Below are 15,470 nucleotides of genomic sequence, written 5' to 3'. Positions count from 1 at the left end.
GTCACGGTTGGTAGGCAGGAGCAGACCTAATTCTTTCAACTCGGATTCCCAGTGTTATTCTCCAGCTGGGGGCGGGCAGCTTTTGAAGTAGGGAGAGGGCTTTGCCCCCTAGTCGTCTTCCATGTAGGCCTGACGTTGAAGAAAGCCAGGCCATTTTGAACCGTGGCATGGCACTTATGGAGAGCTTCCCGTGATTGTTTTCTTTTACGCGTAAGACATGAACACGCCCTTAGCAGGTTAGAATAGCGTGCGTGTATCTTCGTGCGTGTGTCTTAGAATAGCGTGCGTGGTCCAGGTTGGACGTCCTGGTGGGCCTGTTTGGACTCTGCTTAGAGTCTCACAAGGCTGATGTCAGGGTGTCAGCTGAGCTGGGCTCTGGGAAAGAATGTGCATGTAGCTCGCTCAGGTTTGTGGGGCTGGGCTTCCTGTTTCTGCCTGGCTGTCAGCTGGCGGTGTCCTTCCACTTCTGGAGGCGGCCGTGTTCCTTGTGACTTGCTTCCTTCCATCTTCAAGCCAGCAGCGGTGCTGTTGCATTGAATCTTTCTTGTGCTTTGAATCTGACCTTTCCTTGTGGTACCAGCTAAAGGAAACTTAAATGGCTCATTGCTTTGATGGCTTTTCAATGACTCCTATCACAGGCTTACCTGGGTTATCAGTGTTAAGGTCACCTGATCACGACGGTACCTAGGTTTGTGTTTGATTAGCTAGGGACCAGGAATCTTGGGTGGTCATCTGAGAGTCCTGCCTACCGCACATGCTGTGGTCTTTTTTTTTTTTCCTTTATGATTAAAAAATGGATTTTTTTATTGTAGTAAAATATTGATAACATAAATATTACATTTTAACCAATTTTTTTTTTTAATTTACATCCAACTTAGTTAACATATAGTGTAATAATGATTGCAGGGATAGAATCTAGTGATTTATCGCTTACATACAACACCTAGTGCTCATCCCAGCAGGTGCCCTCAGTGCCCATCACCCACTCAGCCCATCCCCCCACCCAACACCCCTCTAGCAACCCTCAGTTGTTGTCCCCCTCTCTTTTTGTTTTGTTTTTCCTTCCCTTCCCCTATGTTCATCTGTTTTGTTTCTCAAATTCCACATCTGGGTGAAATCATATGACTGTCTTTGTCTGACTGACTTATTTTACTTAACATAATACCCTCCACTTCCATCCATATTGTTGCAACTGGCAAGATTTCATTCTTTTTGATTGCTGAGTAGTAGTCCATTGTGTGTATATACCACATCTTAATCCGTTCATCAGTCCCATGCTGCAGTCCTACTGAGTGCTGCTGATGTTTGAACTCAGATCCGTCCATGATTAAACATAGAACTAAGGGGCCACGTTGCTCTGGACACGACAGATAACTACCCTGTGGGGCTTTCTATCTCTTACAGCAAGCTCTGGAAATGCTATCGGTCAATTTAGGTTACAAGTGGACTCCAGGCAGATCACAGCAAGCAGTAGAAGGGGTGTGTGCTGCTATCTGCCGTGAACGTGGAAGAATCTGGTGGTTTCCAGCCCTCCTTCTGCCGTAGCTGCTTCTGCACTGGGAACTTCTGGTGGCGGTGGTGACGATCTTGCCCAAAAGGAGAAATTTCATGTTGGTATAGCCTGTTCCCAGCCCCTTCTTAAATGCTCCAGAGAAGCAGTACTACTCACTGGGCAGAAGCCATTCTGTGCAAGGTGCTGGTGCATCTTAGTGACATTCAGCCCCTCCAGTCTCTGCCTTGTTCCTAGATTAGCTCCTGGTGCACCCAGCTACCCCTGGGGTAGTTTGTTGATTCTAGTATTTTAGACTTGGTTTTCTATCTTGGTCTTTCTGTTCGCTGTCTGAAGACAGACCACTCTGAATTCAGGGAGGCTAGCGATATTTTTTTTAGGGCAGATACACCTGTGATCTTATTGGGAGTCATGGCAGAACATTGCTTTTGCCTTTCTGTCATCTACCAGGCCCTGCTTCTGTCTTTAAAAACACCCTTCAACTACTTCTGTGTAAGCCCCAGCCAGCGTCCTTCATAATTACTCTACCGTATTCATCAAGGCAGTTGATAAGGGGTGGGAGGAAGCTGGGCTATTGTAGCAAGACCTGCAGATGGGGGAAGAGCAACGGGAGGCTGTATGGAAATTCAAGTTGCCCTCATAGGGCAGCTAAACTTCATGTTTATTTGTTTGGTTTTTCAATCTTCTCTGATAAGAAAGTGGTGAAGGACATAACTAATGACAGACCCAACAAAACAACCCAAAAGCTTAAGTTGTGTCATGTGCCTATATTTTCACGGTCACAAAAGCCCATGAGGTGGCCACTTCCTTTTTTTTTTTTTTTTTTTTAATGTTTATTTTTGAGACAGACAGAGTATGAGTGGGGTAGGGGCAGAGAGAGAGGGAGACAAAGAATTGGAAGCAGGCTCCAGGCTCTGAGCTGTCAGCCCAGAGCCCAACATGGGGCTCGAACCCATGAACCGTGGGATCATGACCTGAGCTGGAGCCAGATGCTTAACTGACTGAGCCAAGGTGGCCACTTTCTGCTAAGTCGTCTGTTTTGGGAGCATCCTCAGTGAGGCCCATGCTGGCAGACAGTTTTATGTTGACTTGAGTGGAACTGCAAAGTGCTAACAGCAAAGGAAGGAGTAGGCAGGATGGAGTAGAGGAGGTTGGAAGAAGTGGGAAAATCAAAGGCAGATGGAGAAAAGGAAACACCAAGGAAATACGGAATCACCACAGGGTTGGCCGTGCCCAAGGTGGGGGTGGGACTCACCTGGTTGAGGTGAGGGGGCCAAGATAGGGTGATGAAATGGATTTACTGGGGGTTTTGGTCATGGTGTGAGGATTAGAACCTGGGGTTCCATTGACTTTGCCTGTTGGTACTTGGTTGGAGACCCGTGGATGTACCAGTGGGCAATATTCTCCAGTCCGTGATGAATAGGAAAGCAGGACCACCGGCCGGATGCCCAACCCAGACCTCCACTGTTCCTCACCTGACTCCACGGTGGAGGAGAAGCAGCCCGCACTCCAGACGACCCTGGCCTGTTCTTCACAAGTGACTAGTGGCTCATGGGAATGTGGCAAGCCAGGTCTTTTGGTACTTGAGTTGACTAGGTCTGAGAGGCCATTGGAGTAGAGAATTTATCAGTGTTTGGCATCTTACAGAGGCCAAGCCACATCACTCCTTTACTCAAGCAAATAGAGTAGCTTTCATTTTGTCTGGGGCTGCTCCAATTCCTTGTCACATCCAGTCCACACTTGTCAGACAGCGTGACCCCAAGCCTGAGCATGGGCCTTGGGTTGGCCCCGTTGAAGGGACCAGGTCAGAGTTTTGGCGGATGGGCCCTCTCTGGTCCTTCTGATGCTAGTGGTTCTGGGTGTGGCTCCTGCTCTGTTGAGACCCTTCCGTTAGGTGTGCAGGGGAGGGTATGGAATCTCAGGAGGTGAGTGTGGCACACTTGTGTTCTGGTTCAGCGTGGCTACTGACCAGCTGTTAGGACGTTACATAATTTACCTCCCCACACTTGGGTTTCCTCTGTGCAGTTGAGGCTGATGTGTGATATGGTGCCAGAAAAATCAGAAAGATGCCCATCACTGCCTCACCGTCCCCTCTAACACTCCCCCATTCTCGTACATGTTTATTTAGGGTGGTGGGTAGCTTAGTTGTTCACGAATTCTCCTCCCTGTTAACCCGTGATGGTCTGGAGTGAGTTCGTCTTTTAAGGTTTGATGTGGCTGTGCTTTTGATGTTATTTTTGAAAGCCTTTATTTTTTAAAAACATTAACGCAGTAATTTCTTAAATTTTTTTTAAGTAGACTCCACACCCAACGTGCGGCTTGAACTCACATCCCTGAGATCAAGAGGCACGTGCTTTACTGACCCAGCCAGGCAGGTGCCCCTCAGTAATTTCTGAGGAAAGCTTTTAGTTTCTCGGGTTTCAGTAGAGCGATGTCAAATAACACAAGATTAGGAATGAGACCTTTGTGAATCCCAGCTATGTCCGCTGATGCGTGGCATTGGGCGGGTCCTGCACCTGAGGCTAATTTTCTCATCTGCAAAATGGGAATTGTCTACCATCTACCCTGGTCTGGAGAGGGTTTGTACACATAATGGTTAGGTACTAAATGCTTAGCATTCTTTCTAGCTGTTTGATCCCTGGGAAGGATTCAAAGCAGGCTTTGCCCTCCCTGGTAAATGTCAGCATGAGTCACAGGGTTTATCTTCACATCTAGTACTTGGATGTGCTCGGCTAGAAGAACAGAGATGAGATATGGCACCTGCATGCGGGTCAGGGTCAGACTGCCCCATGACAAATGCTGGAGTTAAAAAGAAGGCCCACAGGCATCTCCATGAAGTTCACCTTGTTCCAGTGCAGAACAGCAGGATCTGTCCAGTCGGGGCGAACTAACGAGGTGGGATCTGCCTCAGGGTTGTTGGATCCTAGAGCTACTACGTATACCCATCCCCCCCGAGGAACTACAATGTCATCAGAAATCAGCTCTCTCCCATCTCCGCTCTGCTTTCGTCAGTGTTCACTCCCTTCTCCTGCAGACGTTCTCTTTACTAGTCTATTCTCTCCGCAACCTTAGTGGGTTTAAAAACAAAAAAAAAAGAAAGAAAAAGAATCTATAGAAGCGTGTCTCCCTCTGCTGACTCCAGAATGCTTTGATTGACCGCATCTGGTCCATTACAGTACTTTCCAGAGCATGTTCCACGGTGCACTGGCATCACGAGATGCTCCCCCTGGAAAGTGCTTATTAGAGGTGTCGACCATGCCATAATGTCCAGCCCAGGCTTGGAGCATCACAATGTTCATTAACGGAGCTCTGGGAATCCGGTGGTTGGAACTGCCCTCATTAACCTACCTCTTTTCAGACTGACTTGACTGTGGGACTTTCCATACCTGCGAAATAAATAAATAAATAAATGAAAGTACTACACATAGTGCTCTTATTCTGCAGATCATATTTTGGGCGTTTCTGGCCTAGTGGGATATTTGTCAGGAAAAAAATAAACTCCTCCATTCTTGGGGAGCCTGGGTGGCTCAGTTGATTAAGCATCCAATCCTTGATTTCGGCTCAGGTCAGGGTCTCACGGTTCATGAGTTTAAGCCCCACATCTGGCCCTGTGCTCAGAGCACAGAGCCTGCCTGGGATTCTCTTCTCCTCTCTCTGCCTGTCCCTCCTCGTGCACGCTGTGCTCTCACTTTTTCACTGTCTCACAAATAAATAAGCTTAAAACGAAAACAAAAAACAACTCCTCCATTCTTGACTGGAGTATTTGTGAGAAGCTGAGCAGTTTTGGGAACCCGGTGGGAAATCCAGAGTCACGTCTCACTCTTGCCCCAGCCTTACTGCCTCAGTCACCCACACACGTGAACTTCAAAGCAGCGGCCACCAGTCCCACCCATTCCGATACCATCTTTTCTTCTTGTCTAAGCTCCGAGGTATTGGAAGTGTCAGGTATGTGGATAGGCTGGGATTTTTTTTTTTTTTTCCGTCCTGTCATAATTACGACGTCCTTGGTTTCTTGAGCGTAACATTGACTGTTCCTTACTTCTTGGCTCAGAACCTTAACATGGCAATAGAGCTCATTTTAGCCCTCAGGAAGAAGAGGTCAGAACGTGTGTCGAAGTTCTACTTGTGGGGTTCGGGGAGAGTGCCAGAGCCTGTGGCTGGTTAGCATAAGTCTCGCTAAAGGGTCAGGGAGGGGGCACCATGGAGAAGTGGTTGGCCATGCTCTTAGGCCAGCCTGAGCCCCCAGGCACTTGGATTTTCAGAGAACTCTGATGGGGGCATCACCTACCAGCAGGTGTGAAGAGATAGTTTTTGAGGCAGTGGGCCTGGGAATGGGGAGAGAGAGCTTGGGCTTTTTAAGTGGGCTTTTAAAAAAGAGACGCACTTAAAATAAGGCCCTGCCACCCCGGCTCCTCTGCCAATGGGCTCTCTCCAGAAAAGAGCCCGCGTGGATCCTCTCTGAGGGTCCTCTCTGAGATGTAGAACTTATGTGGATGTTTTTGAAAGCGCTTGACCCTGTGTGTCAACAATAAACTTTTGCAGCTCTCGACAACCTGAGTGGGTGCTATTTGCAGTCCTGAGTTTTGTCTGTTGGGAGTTCAGAAGGTGAAATAGCAGCAAAGGTTCAATCATAGCCCTGAATTTGATCCAAGGGTAGGAGATAATGAAGAGAACTTGAACTTCCTATCCACCTACTTGAGGAGGAGGAAGCGGAGAACAGCCTAACCTCAGACTACAGGAGTGCGTGGTGAGTGCCTTTGTTAATGATGCCGACAAAACAGCTTTGGAGGAGGGGGGGGGGGGTGCTGACGGGGGAACAGCAGTGCCCTGGTGCCTCAGGGGCCATCCTATGTGTCTTATCTGTTTACCAGGAATCTGCAGCCCCAAGAGCTCTGCGAACACTGAACATGTAATACGACTGGCACATTCTTGTGCGACTCTCCAAATGCTAAGCACTTCTGCTGTTCAGAATAATACACAAATTCGTTGTAGAGCATTCTGGTAAATTCATTCTTGTTCCATTACACACCTTCTCAACCCACAGATCCCGTCGTGTAGAAACTGGTACGTGGAAATTTTAGATGTTTAAGAGCCGCGGTCCCCATGTTTTCTTGAAAAGGCTGGAATGACTGTTAACGTTGTGGAATTACGTTCTCCCCAGTAGTAGTCTCCTGTTGGTCACCTGCTTTGGTCATGTGATCACTCTGGGATGTTCTGGAATGTTTGCTTGTGTCAGAGTAGATGAGAAGGGGGAAGCCTGGAGGTCAGTTACTGAGCCATTCTCCGTCATCATTCAAACAAGGTGACGTGGCGTTTGGCATCACTGATCTGCTGGTACTGAGATGTCCAAGCTGAGGTAGAGTGCTACTTTCTTCTCTCAGGATGTTTTCCTCCACAAAGCCTCAGCCTCCCAAGGTGTCAAGTGTTCAGATATGCCTCGACTCACAATTGTCACTGTCACATGGATTTCGAAACCCTTCCCCAAACTTACTTTGGCCTCTCGGGCACTTATGTCCAAACTCACAGGAGCTGTAGGACATCCTCAGGGCCACGCGGTGAGTGGAGAGCTGGAACCCGAACACAGAACTTTTGGTTCCTGGCTCTGAACCCTGATGTAGGAGTGTCTCCAGCAGGCCGTACCTTGGTGCCCTTTCAAATGGGCATTATTTAAATATTTGCTCGGTATTTATTCAGAGATAAGAGAATGAACCTGCTGTGAGGGGAGGGTAGAAAAGGAGCTTCTCAGATTTTCACTTCTGCCCAATAGAACTAGAGCCCAGCTTTATCATCTTTGTTGCCTAAGCATTCCCTAAGAAGTTCTACTCACCAGCACGTTTTGTTTGACCTGAGTGTAAGTGGCTGAAAAGAAGCAAGCTTCAGCAAAAATGGGAATATTTTGACACATTTATTTTTTTTTTTAATTTTTTTTTTCAACGTTTTTTATTTATTTTTGGGACAGAGAGAGACAGAGCATGAACGGGGGAGGGGCAGAGAGAGAGGGAGACACAGAATCAGAAACAGGCTCCAGGCTCCGAGCCATCAGCCCAGAGCCTGACGCGGGGCTCGAACTCACGGACCGCGAGATCGTGACCTGGCTGAAGTCGGACGCGTAACCGACTGCGCCACCCAGGCGCCCCTATTTTGACACATTTAAAGGAAAAGGCCAGGGCTGCATCCCACTTTGGGCCTCGCTGGATCCCGAGGCTTAAATGATGTCATCAAGACTTGTCACTTTTGTACCGTATCTCTAGTCCTTCTCCTGCTCTATTCTCTAGCAGGCAAGAGGCCGTCAGGAGTTCTTGGCCGCCCCAAAGAAAGAGTCTAACAGTTCTCAAAAGTATCCCCAAAGAGTTGAGTACCATGGAATTGACTTTGGTCTTTTGCACAACCGGTAATCAATCACTGTAACCAGAGGAGTTGCTTGCTGTGATTGGCCCATGCTTGGGTCACATGCCAACATCTCCAACCTGGTGGGGTCCAGCCCCCAAACCACATGCACTGAAAGTGGGGAGGGGGTCCCCCAAGGAAGTTATGATTTTTGGTGCCAAAAGGCAAGGACCTGGATGCTGGGCAGCCCGAGCCAATAGATACGTACTACAGAAATGTCCTCATGTCCCCCTGGCGCCTCACAGCTTATCAGAATATTCCTTTAAACAACATCTGGGCTGTGCCTGAGCAGAGTGCTGATCAGTACAATTTCCCCTATTTCATTACATAATAGATTGGTTCCCTGGGCACCTTCCCAACTGGCTCCCTCTTATTCTAACTCTGTCTTCACCAGGTGAGTAGGGAGGAGAGCAGAGGGACTCGGCCCAGGACGGAGTAGAGTTCAGACCACATCCTGGCCCTGGGCTGCTGGCTTGCTGGAGCCAGTAAGGAGTGTTGACCCTGCCGTTTGACGCTTGGGCAAGCCCAGCAGTACAGCTTTGCTTGTCCCCATAGCCCACCTGGGTCCTGCCTGGAAGGACATTGGTATGGGTCGTGGCTGTACCAAGGGGTCTCCGGACTTAGGATTTAAGGCAGTTTGACCCGAGGCATTTACACCCTACTTAGGCTCTATGGAGGGTGTGCAGGTGTAGCCACTGCAGTGGACTGTGTCTAGCATTCAAAATACGTTTATCGATTTAGGTAAAAGAACATGCTTTAGAGTCCCCCCCCGAGAAGCTGTCTGGAGTAGCCTAGGCATGTGAGATTGGGGAAGGGATGTTCACTTTGCTTCATTTATTTTCTGTTGTTGGAGTCGTTTAAAGGAGGGGGGGCTCTGAGCTGCAGGGGGACATTGGGGGGGGGAATTACTCTTGGCCTCGATCCCAAGGTTGGAGGGAGACTGGCAAAGTACCTCTGATGGGGAGCTGGTGGGAGATGAGGTGTTGGAAAGAAGACTTAGGACCCAAACACAAGGCTTCCATAGACCCAGAAAAGTTAAGGTCTTCAGAGGACAAGGACTTTTTCTCCTGTGACACTGACCCTACTAGTTGGTGGCACTTGGTACACTGGATCTAACACTGTCAGGACCCATTGATCAGTGGGCATGGTGATCCCTGGCCTCCCTTCTGGGCAATTTTACAGGGCACAAGAGAAGAATAATGACTGAACCGGCCTAGCTTCACCTTTTAGGTCACCTAGATTTTGGCCTAAAAGGTAATTGCCCAGCTTATTAGCCAGGCTTACTCCAAATGACTTTAGACTCCTTCCTGTCGTCAGATATGTCCTGAAAGGATTTGCTGTTGCTGAGGACATCTAGAATAATAAAGTGTAAATCCTAAAGGCAACATAGAGTTTCCTAAGTATTTATAGCAAAGGGCTTCTCTGTTGAACTAAGGATCTCACCTTCCCAGGTGAGATGCTGTTCATTTGCATAAACAGGGATGCCCTTCACCCCACTGACCTGACTGACTGGTGCCCCCCCCCCCCCCCCCCGTTGTACTTGGAACTCCCCTTCGTGCTTTTTTTTCCCTCTGCTGGTTGCTTCCCAGATGGGGGCCTGGCTCTGTCCCCACCTTTACTTTGTTTCTTCTTTTTCTCTTGCACTAAGTAAAATCTGCGGTGGCTGTATGTAAACTTCTGGATCATTCATACCTGGACACTATAGTTCTGGGCCAGAGTTGTTTCTTACTGAGTCTACAAGAGAGAACAGATTGTGAAGGCGGATAAAATGGAGTCATTTTTTTTTTCCCCTATTTGCTCTTATCAACATAAGCAAAACCCTTTAGGAAAGTGGAAAAGAGATATACCTGAAGTAAGAAGAGACTCTAAACCTTCAAGGGATGGGCATTAGGAGGAGATGCCCACATGGGCAGGGACAGGGCAAAAGAGGGCAGCAGCAAGCTGCGGAAAGAGCGTCTGGGCAACAATACCCTGTGTTCCCTTGGAGTCTTTTGACGGTATTCCCCCTGGGCCCACAGCGATGTTGGCACACGGTATGGTGTGGGAGTGGGTTGTCCTTAAGGATCATTCCAGTTTCAAGATTTGACACATTTTTAAGTGCTATATCTAAAACTGAAAGCAGTGAGAAAAAAAAAAAAAAAAATCCCAGGCCCAGGATTTCATTTCTCTCGTCCACGACAGTCTCCATTGATCAACCATCTTTGGTGGCCTTGGATATACCGACCTTTCTTAAGCTGGTGACGAATCTGACCTATTCCACATCTTCCCTGCCTACAGATGCCCAGAGGTTTCTGGAAGCTGAGAGCTCAGGTTGGGCCTGAGGTGAATTTAGGTAAGAGTGGGGGCTGGACAGGGCAGTGAGGCAGGGACAGGGCAAGGGGTGGGGTGAGGGAGGAAGGGACAAAGCTGCTGGTCACCGACAGTATCCCTGGGGGAAGCTTGCGTCATATGGAGAAGCCTGACCTCGAATCACTTGCTGCCCGTGGGATTTCAGTCACCAAAACCCATGTGGACTAAAGGATAGGAACAGGTTGCTCTATTCCTTGGCACCGATCTCGCTTGAACACTAAATCAATAAATGCCCATTTAATGGAGCCGTTGCTGGGAATCGAGTATCTGACATCTCCGAGGAGGACGCTTCTTGTTTTTTTTTTTTTTCCTAAAACGAGAAACTTGCTCCTTTTTGCTCTTAAGGTTATTCTCTTTCGGTAGGAAAAATGGCTCTCCATCCCCCACCTCCGTCCTTGGACGAGGCTTGAAACTGGACCGAGCCACTGCTCCCACGGTTAGCTGCGGGCCAGAACTGTCCTCCCAACACACAGCGTGAAGAGTGCGTGAATGAGAAAGGAGATTATGCCCTTTTCAGAAGAAAAACTCTAGAGGAAAAAATACTCGGGTAGCAATCACCTGCTCATCCTGTGAAGCTCTCTTGCAGCGTGTCGAGACTCCGTTTTCAGCAGAAGTGTGTAGCCCTTAGCCTGGGCCCTTTCGTCCTGTGTGGTGCTGTGCTGAATCGCCCCCATCTTCCGTTAGTTCGCAGCAGAGAGGAAGCAGCCCAGCTGGGCTCTTCTGTCCAAGGCGTCTCTCCTCGGGAGGCAGATGCCAGGCCTTGCGTGTGATTTGCTTCTCGTCCACCTCCCCATCCCGATCCCCTTCCTGTGCCCCGGGTTGGCCATCCAGAGGAAGTGTTGGGCTGTGGGGCTGGCTGTTGGGAAAGGAGAAGGACGGTTCCCATGTTCTTTGGGACGGTTGCTATATACACTCCCCAGACACAGGCTGGGAATGGGGCCTAGGGTGCCAGCTGTTGGGTGCCTGTCTCGCTGCTGGCTGGGCCGACACATGCGGTTCTCACGGTCCCCATCTCCAACCTTGCAGCCGGTTTTGTTTTTTTTTTTTAGTTTTTTTTTTTTTTTTTACAGAGTTTTCTTAGTTTCATTTTTTTTCAATATATGAAGTTTATTGTCAAATTGGTTTCCATACAACACCCAGTGCTCATCCCAAAAGGTGCCCTCCTCAATACCCATCACCCACCCTCCCCTCCCTCCCACCCCCATCAACCCTCAGTTGAAACCTCCATGGGTTTCTGTTAAGTTTCTCAGGATCCACATAAGAGTGAAAACATATGGTATCTGTCTTTCTCTGTATGGCTTATTTCACTTAGCATCACACTCTCCAGTTCCATCCACGTTGCTACAGAGGGCCATATTTCATTCTTTCTCATTGCCACGTAGTACTCCATTGTGTATATAAACCACAATTTCTTTATCCATTCATCAGTTGATGGACATTTAGGCTCTTTCCATAATTTGGCTATTGTTGAGAGTGTTGCAGCCGGTTTTGAATGCCATCTTCCTCAGATGCTTGAGTCCTTCGGAAACTGGGCTCGGAGCTCAGTTCAGTCGGTGTTGACTGTGGGCCATCCTATCAGAGTTTCCATCTAGGTCTCCAGTTACCCTAGAGCAAGAAGAAAACAAGCTGAAAGGGGAGTAGTGGAGCAGGAGGGTGGTCTAAGGACAGTTGCTCTGACCTAAAGCAAGGAGGTGCCTTCTGTACTTGCAGCCGTCATCCAGACAGCACTCTGTGGTCTGGCGACTGTATTCATTTCCCGGGGCTGCTGTGACAAAGTACTACAATCTGGGTGGCTTACAATAACAGACAGTTATTGTAAGTCACAGTTACTCACAGTTCTGGGGGCTAGAAGTCCAAAACCAAGATGCCAGCAGATTTGGTCCCTTCTGAGGAAGAATCCCTTCCATGCGCCTCTCTCTGTGCTCTGGTGGTCCTAGGCCTTCCTTGCCTGTAGATGTGTCTGTGTCCACATGGTGTTCTCCCTGGGTCCCTGTCTTCATGTAAGGACACCAGTCATACCGGATTAGGGACCCACCCTACTGTGGTCTGACTTCATCTTAACCAATTGCATCTTCAATGATCATATTCCCAAATAGGCTCACATTGTGAGGTACCGGAGTAGGACTTTAACATATCTCTGTTTTTGGGCGGAGGAGACACAGTTTGACCCACAACAGAGACCAAAAGCAAGTGTACCTGGAGGAGTTCATGGGGGTTACTTGGAAGCCAAAACCATGGTCTTGTTAATTCTACAGGGACGGTTGTCTAAACCCCAAGAGTTGATAAAATCCCGTTTTTGTATGTATTGTTCCATTAGTGGGGATTTTGGTGGCAAGTAATGGAAATGAACTTATATAAGCCGGAAACAGTTGTGTTGCCACCCAATTCCACCCGGGTTGAACAAAGAAAAGAAGTTTATTGGCTTACATAACCAGACAATCTAGGAATGGATCTGGCTCTAGGCAGGATGGAATCTAAGCCTTAATGTCGTCAGAGATGAGTCTCTCTCTCCCTCTCCCTCCTCCACCCCCTCTCCCTCCCTTCATTCAAAGTCTCTTCACAAAGGGTCAAATGGTGGCTGAGTGTCCCACACTCACATGTTCTCGGGTTAGCCACCTTAGCAAAAAAAGACCTTCTTTCCACCTCCCTGCATCAATTCTAGGGAAGACACTGATTGGCTTTGCCTGGGTCATGTGTCCATGCACAAACCAATCATTGTGGCCAAGGGAATGGGGCCCCCTGATTGGCCAATCTGGATCATATGCTCACCCATGGGAGGAAAGTCCATGGTGGTTTGTCCTACTAGAACCTCATGAAAATTGGGGCATGAACTTCTCAAGGAGGTCTACAGAAGGGAGTAGGGCAATACATTGTTAGACAAATACTACAGCTGCTACAATCCAGTGTATAATTCAAAGCAGTTTAAAGAAGAACGGGGTGGTGTTTGTTATAAGGATGCAGGGGTGTCTCAAGGAATGCAGGGCAGGCTTGCAGTGGGGTTTCCAGAGGGAGCCTGAAACTGTAGAGGCCCAGGCAGCTTCTCTCTTCTGAGAAGCTGTGTTCTTCTCCCAGAAATCCTTTCTTTTTTTATTTTTTTAAATTTTAAGTAGGCGCCCAGTGCAAAGCCCAATGCGGGGCTTGAACTTACGACCCTGAGATCCAGACCTGTGCTGAAATCAAGAGTTAGATGCTCAAACCGCCTGAGCCACCCAGGTGCCCCATGAAATCCTCCTCTTTTTTTTGCTTCTTAGTCTACCCTGTGGGAAGAAAGTGGTTCCCTTCACTCTCCCAAGTTTTGATCTTCATTCAAGGAACTAGCCCAATTTCAAGTTTGCAGACAGGAAACCAACCATGCTCAGTGTATCAACAGTGAGGTGGTTTTTTTTTTTAGTGCTGAGAAGTATTTGTTTGTATGAATATATAGTATCCTGTCACCAGCTGATGGACGATAACATTGTTTCTAGTTTGGGGCTAATTATAAAAATAGCTGCTTACCCTACTTTTTAACAAAAACCCGGGGTAATTCTGATGCAAGTAGACCACATTTTGAGAAACACGGCTCCAAGGCAGAAAACTGATGCTTACAGAGGTCAAGTAAATTTCCAAAGCCACAAAGCCAAGGAGGCTCTGAAGCCAGAAGGTGGGTTCAAGAGCCCACACTTCTCCTTCTTGCACAGTAGACGTCTACTAAGCATAGCCAATGTAAAGGGTTGGCCACAGACCTTCAGGACTAAAAGGGAACTCTTCTGGGGTTCCTGGGTGGCTCAGTCGGTTAAGGGTCCGACTCTTGATTTCAGCTAAGGTCATGATCTCACAGTTTGTGAGATTGAGGGAACTCTTCTGGGGTTTCTGGGTGGCTTAGTTGGTTAAGGGGGTCCGACTCTTGATTTCAGCTAAGGTCATGATCTCACAGTTGGTGAGATTGAGCCGTGAGTGGGACCGTGAGCTGACAGTGTGGAGTCTGTTTGGGATTCTCTCCCTCTTCCTCTCTCTCTCCCTCTCGCTGCCTCTCCCCTGCTTGCATGATCCCTCTCAAATAAACTTAAAAAAAACTTTTTTTTTTTTAAATGTAACCCTTCCAAGACACAGAGTCCTACATTTCAGTTACCATTTGCTGCATAACAAAACAACCCAAACTTTGGCTTATGCAACAATGCTCTCTTAATGATTCTCTGGCAGCACTGGGTGGTGGTTCTGTCGGTCTCGCCTGGGCTCTCCCATGAGGCTGCATTCAGCTGGCAGGTGCCCTGCGTGCTGGGCTCAGCGAGGCTGGCCGGGACAGCTGGGCTTCTCTCTCCCTGAACTTTTATTCTTAAGGAGTTGAAATGTGGCTTCCCCACACAGCAGTGGCAATATCCCAAGAGAGAAAGCTGCAACGCCCAAACGCTTATCAAGCCTCCACTAGTGTTGCGTTTGCTAATGTCCACTGGCCAAAAACAAGCCACGTGACCAAGCTCAGTCAGATTCGGTGTGGGAGGGGGTATCCTAGGGAATGGCGTGATTCACTGGGAGTGTGATTCTTTTGGGGCCATTCATGTAACAATCTATCATAGCCCGGAAGTTTATGTTTCAGAGGCAATGGGGAGCTACAGTGGGCAGAACTAGGAAGCTAATACAGGATTAAAGTAAATATCAGTGGAGTCAGAAAAGGTCAGAAAAAATACTCTTTGAAGGAGGGGCCCATTGGGTTTGTCCTAGTCATTTCAGTGGCCCCCACAGCAGTCAAGATGGAGTTTTACACAGAGTAGATGCTCAGGACTATTTTCTAAATTGAATCAAAGTATCAGTGATCCATTAAGGTGTTAGGAACCTCCAGGAAGGATGGCGAAGTAATAACTCACTAAAAGAAACCAGACTTCTTAAGCATAGAAAGATGAGTACTAACAGGAGAGAAAATGAAAAACTGTGAAATGAAGACAGACATTGTGGGGAATACAAACGCATGCCGTTCCACAAAGCCTATGTCTGTTCTTTCAACCAATTTTTACTCTTTACTAGACGCATTGCAAAGGACTGGAGGTGTGTTTCTCAAAATGTGGAATACCCAGAGAGATGGTTAGAAATGGCTGAGAGATGTGTCTATCTAAGTGGTTGGGCCCAAGACACTGTGTCTTGTTTCCTGGTCTTCCAATAACCTACAAAGGGATCTAGAAGTCACTGCTCACCCTAGTGGGGGGTAGTAGATATATATGCCCTAACCGTACTGTCTCGCCCTTATCACTCA

This window comes from Lynx rufus, unplaced genomic scaffold, assembly GCF_022079265.1.
Source record: "Lynx rufus isolate CCGP_SWC_20201006 ecotype Redwood Valley unplaced genomic scaffold, mLynRuf1.p SCAF_10, whole genome shotgun sequence".
In the NCBI taxonomy this organism is placed as follows: Eukaryota; Metazoa; Chordata; class Mammalia; order Carnivora; family Felidae; genus Lynx; species Lynx rufus.
This window is presented reverse-complemented; position numbering follows the sequence as displayed.